Raw genomic sequence first — 6,000 nt, forward strand, 5'->3', positions numbered from 1 at the left:
AGCTGTATTTCTCTGCATGCACATGTATATACAGTACATACCCAACTGTACTATAACTTTGCACTGTCAAGTGTCTAGATGTATGAGAAACCCAGTTTGGGGAGCTGATAAAGAGCAGTGGGGCAGGGCTTCTGCCCACCATGTTTATTGTTAGAATAATAATAATAATAATAATTAATAATAATAATAATAATAGGTTTTATTTATATACCGCCCGATCACTGGGAATCCGAGCGGTTTATCACTGAGAAGCACTCTTCTTGAGTTGACAATTGTGATGGGAGCTGCTGATACTCCTCAGGGGTTTAGATGTAACCCTATGGCTTTGAGTTACCCCTACAAATCCCACCAACTCAGTACCTGTATGGCTTCTGTGGAACAGAAGAAAGATAACTTTCCCAGTCACATTGGGTTCCTATGGATTCTGTGCAATTCATATCGCCATATGTTGTCAGAAATACAGTTAGCCCTCCTTATCCACAGGATTTTATCCATACCTTGAAAATATTAAAAAAAAAAGTATAAATTCCAAACAGCAAACCTTGATTTCCCATTATATTTAAAGGACACCATTTTGCTCTGCCATTATATTTAATGGGACTTGAGCATCCATGGATTTTGTTATCCACAGGGGATCCTGGAACCAAACTCCAGTGGATAACAAGGTCCCACTGTAATCTTAGAGCCACTGACAATTATCTTTGAGAATTCGTGGAGAACAGGAGAAGTCCCAATGGACTGGAGATGGGCAAATGTTATCCCCATCTTCAAAAAGGGGGGGTGGGATCCAAACAATTACCATCCTGTTAGACTGACGTTATTCCAGGAAAGATTCAAGAGCAATTCATTAAACAAAGAGTCCGTAAGCATTTAGAAAGGAATGCCATAATCACAAAAAGTCTACATGGGTTTCTCAAAAACAAGTCAGACTAATTTTATCCTCTTTTTTTAAAATAAAAAATTCTAGCTTGGTAGATGAAGGGAATGCTGTGGGTGTAGCATATCTTGATTTCAGTAAGGCCTTTGACCAGGTCCCCCACACTATTTTTGCAAAGAAGCAAGTAAAATGTAAACTAGAAAATGCAACTGTTAGGTGGATTTGTAATTGAATGGCCGAACCCAAAGGGTGCTTAGCAATGGTTCCTCTTCATCCTGGAGAGAAGTGACTAGCGGGGTCTATCCTGGGCCCAGATATTCAACATCTTTTATCAGTGACTTGGATGAAAGATTAGAGAGCATGCCTATCAAATTTACAGATTACATCAAATTAGGAGGAGTAGTTTATACCCCAGAGGAGAGGATCACATTTCAAAATGACCTTAATAGATTAGAGAACTGGGCCAAAACTAACAAATTTCAACATGGAGAAATGTAAGGTACAACATTTGGCAGGAAAAAAAATAAATGCACAGATATAAGATGGAAGACACCTGGCTTGACCAACAGTACATGTGAAAAAGATCTAGGAGTCCTACTAGACCACAGGTTGAACATGAGTCAACACTGTGATGCAGCAGCTAAAAAGGCCATCGCGATTCTAGGCTGCATCAATAGAAGTATAGTGTCTAGATCAAGAGAAATAATAGTGTCACTCTATTATGCTTTGGTCAGGCCTCACCTGGAAGACTGTATCCAGTTCTGGGCACTATAATTAAAAAGGATGTTGACAAATTGGAGCATGTCCAAAGGAGGGCAAAAGAAATGGTGAAGGGGCTGGAACCCATGCCCTGTGAGGGGAGACTTAGGGAGCTGGTTATGTTTAGCCTGGAGAAGAGAAGGTTATGAGGTGATATGATAGTCTTATTTAAACATTTTAAGGGGTGTAATATTGAGAATGGAGCCAGCTTTTTTTCTGCTGCTCCAGAGAATAGAACCCAGAACAATGGATGCAAACTAGTGGAACACTGGCAGTAAGAGTTATTCGAGAGTGGAACATACTCCCTTTAAGTATGTTGGATCTCCTTTTCGGAGGTCTTTAAACAGAGGAGAGATGGTCATCTGTCGGGGGTGCTTTGATTGTGAGTTCCTGCATGGCAGGGGGGTTGGACTGGATGGCCCCTGTAGTCTCTTCCAACTCTATGATTCTATGTTAGGGGACAGTATTCAATACTTTAGCCTCAATTCATTTCTGAATTAGGTAGGAATCCCCTCACCAGGCTGACCCTCTGACCAGGTATGACCCCAAAAATGTGTAAGGGGAATTGCTTTTGCCATCCAAGGATGGATCATTATTTTGGAGAGATCCAGAGACTCTGGCATAGCGGAGGTCAAATGTTATCATCTTCCATGGGAAAATAATGAAACAGTGTAGTGGACTGAAAAATATCAAACAAAGCTTAAGGTTGCACTCATAATGAAGAAATATAAAAAGATGGTGCTTTCATGGTTGGCCTGAGTAAATGAAGAGTATGTGAACAAATATTGGAGGGGAGGGGGGAGGATGTTGTCAATGTAAAATATAAGTAAGACAGTTATCTATGAATTCTGTTAACAACAAAGATGAGACTGAAAGTTTTTTCCTCCATTGTTGATTTTGGAAGCTTTGTAAAGAACACAGGGCAAAGGACAAACGTCTGCTCTTGATAGAAAGCCTGTTGAAGAGAGTCCTGTTTACAGCGTGAGAGCAGTTGCCCTCGTGTTAAATCAACAGCTGGAAGACTCTGCATTTACCAAGCATGACCTCACATCCCCATTCCTTTCAGAGGGAATTGTTTCTGTTTAATTCCTGAAGATCAGAGGGCAGCCTAAATGACAGGGTTCCTTTAGCTTAAATTTTGAAGGAAAAAAAGGCCAGTAAGCAAAAAGGCAATGGATCTAGAACCACTACGCATGTAGAAAAGAGTTGTTGACTGAGAGGTGAATAATATAATTGGTGATGCTGCTATTTCTGCTATCTTGTTCTGCATCAACCTAGTCCTTTGAAAACTGCCAAACAAGACTGGGTTTTGGAAGAGCCACTGTGGCTAACCCAAAGGCACTGCAGCCGGACATAACAAGATTTTGAAAAGAAAGAAATAACTCAGAACAAGACTACAGGCTAGCTCTGTAGTCAAAACCCTGGTCCATTTCTTTGCCAGGTAGGGAGGACATAGGCATGGTGAGTACTGGAAGGACAGGTACGAGCTCTTGGCTATCTGGCCTCTCTTCCAGCTCTGATTTCAATGACTGAGCTTGTTACTGACCTAGCGTCTGACAGTCTTCAAATGCAAGGCTCCCTCATGAAGGAACATTCCAGCAGAAAGGTTGTTTTTGCTTTATCTAATTGCTACAGGCTGCCAGCTACTAGTAGAAGGATTGCCACTCCTTCTGCCTTTTAAATTGGAAGAGCTGCGGTAACAATTTTGCTACAGGCAAAGAATTGCAGCTGGTGAAGCTTTTTTCCTGACAGTTCATCTGTATGTCAGAAAAAGGCTCTTCAGCTACTTCATGTCTGTCTCAAGTGCAGTTTTAAAGGCAGAAGATACTTGTCTGATGTTAATCTGTACCCCTCTCTCTAGCTGTTGCTGTTTGGCCCATTTTTTTTATTAAATATTTAGATTTAAAGCACTTGGGGAAGAAACAACTAGAAGGTTCTCCAATAGTTTTTAGTAATATGGCTATAAAGTGTTTGTTGTGTGCCTTCAAATTATTTCTGACTTAAGGTGACCCTAAATAACTGAGTTTCATGGGGTTTTCTTGACAAGATTTGTTCAGAGGAGGTTTCTCATTGCCTTTCCCTGAAGCTGAGAGAGTGTGACTTGCCCAAGGTCACCCAGTAGGTTTCATGGGCGAGTGGAGAATTGAATCCTGGTCTCCAGAGTCATAGTCCAACACTCAAACCACCATGCTGGCTCACGTTTAAAGAGTTTAGGAACCCAGAATTTGAATTAGGAACTGCATAATCCAAGCTGAGGCCTGGCTTAATGAATGTTCTACCATTGCTTTAATTTCAAATATGATAAATTATGGCTAAAAAGAATGAAGATAAGGACTTGTTGGAAGCCATCCATAACTACTACTGCTTACATTTTGCGGTGCCTTGTCCTTCTTTGCAATTATGGCACCTGGTCACCCTATTCCCATGGCTCTCCATCTTAGTTTGACCTGGACCTAACCATCCCAAAGTAACATATACTTTCGAGTATTTGACAGATGAAAAATGGGAACACATTTGGCAAAAGTTATGAATGAAGAACACACAAGCTAGGAGAAGCTGCAGCAATTTGCTTTTGCCTGTGCTTTCTGGAAAGGGCAAGAGCAGCCCAACCATTTTTCCTGCTGAGTTAATCTGAGTACAAACTATTTTGCACTTTGAACTGAGGCAAGCTGCAGATAAAAGGAGAAAGTGAGAGGAAGAGAGAGAAACTGGAATATTTAAAAGCAGCCAAAAAGTGAGATGGCAGAGGATTAATTGGGGATAGTTGCTGCCAAATTGAGACAGTTGGAGGGTATAGTAATGTTTGTTTGAGCCTTTTGTCAGTTATAACAAGACATCTGCTTGTTAAGTAGTCAGGAGAGGACATAAGAATCAATAATTTGAGTTCGATTATGATGATGCCGATGATGAAACCCCAAGCATGTTCTTTGGGTGTTGAGTTGGTGATCAGACTCTAGCCAATTGACAACTCAAGCTTTAGGAACTGCAACCTTAAAAGAGAGTCTTTTAATCTAGGTTCTACAACTTAACACATTTTGTTCAACTAGCGTGGGCCTGATGAGTGATAATTCCAAGTAATTGCCTGTTTACTGAAAATTTAGTTTTTACCCAGCATCTCTTACAACAATTATATGCCCCTCTGGAGACATTACAGAGTTAAACTGCCTTCCTCTGTTATTATTGCATTTAAATAATTATCATGGAGGGGAGGAAGGAGGTAGTCAGTGAAAAAGAAATGGCATTCAGGGGATCACATCATGTTCATTTTTTATGGGGTGAAAGAGAGGCCAGCAAATTTTCTAGTCCTTGAATCCAATCTATTAACAGAAGTTGCCTGCTCTTTTTAATGAAATTACTTAGAAAACAACATGAAAAATATAAAACTAAATTAGTAAACTGCAAAAGAATTTAATTGCTATTTGAGCTGTCCTTTAACCTTGTATGTCTACTCTGACATAAACCCCGCAGAGATTTCTTGCAATTATTCTCAATAAAATATGTTAAGGATTGCAGCCTAATTTTGCATAATGTTTGTGTTGTCAGTCTTAATTCTGAATCTAACCACAATCAACTAATTTGCGTTGTATCTCCAGAAGCTTGCATACTCTTGAATCCAATCCATATTTTTTTTCTATTATATTATGGCTATTATTTAACCATAAAAACAATATACTCTTGTGTTTGCAGTGTGTTTGTGAAATAATAATTACAAATCATCTTAAGCCATAAATTGAAGTCGACTAGAATCATAGAGGTGGTCCAACCCTCTTCGGTCCAAAACACACTGCAGAAATAATCTAGTTTGAGTCCGCTTTAATTGCCCTGGCTCAGTGCTAGGGAATTCTGGGTAATGTAGTTTTATGAAATATTTAGCCGTCTCTGTCAGAGAGCTCTGGTGCCACAATAAACTACAATTCCAGGATTCCCTAGCACTGACCCAGGGCAGTTAAAGCGGTCTCAAACTTGATTATTTCTGTAATGTGTTTTGGATCGTTTATGCAGGAATACACAATCAAAACACCCCTGACAGATGGCCATCCAGCCTCTGGACATTATCACACGTGGTGGGGCTTCAGCTGAGATCCGCAGTCACTCCTGTTCTAGTAATGCAAAGCGTGATGTTTTTTCACACCAGATCCAGAGTCACTCCTGTCTAGCAATGCAAATTGAGGTAAAAACGTGGTGTTTTACCATACCTGGCTGCCTTTCTGTTGTCCTTCCGAAGTGAGGGGCAAGCGAAGTCAGTTCGATTCCAAGCAAGTCACGTGATGCGGATTCAAGCAAAGGGGAGCGAGAGCACATTGTATTACCACACCGGAGGGTTCAACGATTTGAATCACCCCCATGAGGAGAAGGGGTTGGCA

Source organism: Sceloporus undulatus, chromosome 2 (genome assembly GCF_019175285.1).
Source record: "Sceloporus undulatus isolate JIND9_A2432 ecotype Alabama chromosome 2, SceUnd_v1.1, whole genome shotgun sequence".
NCBI classification, from domain to species: domain Eukaryota; kingdom Metazoa; phylum Chordata; class Lepidosauria; order Squamata; family Phrynosomatidae; genus Sceloporus; species Sceloporus undulatus.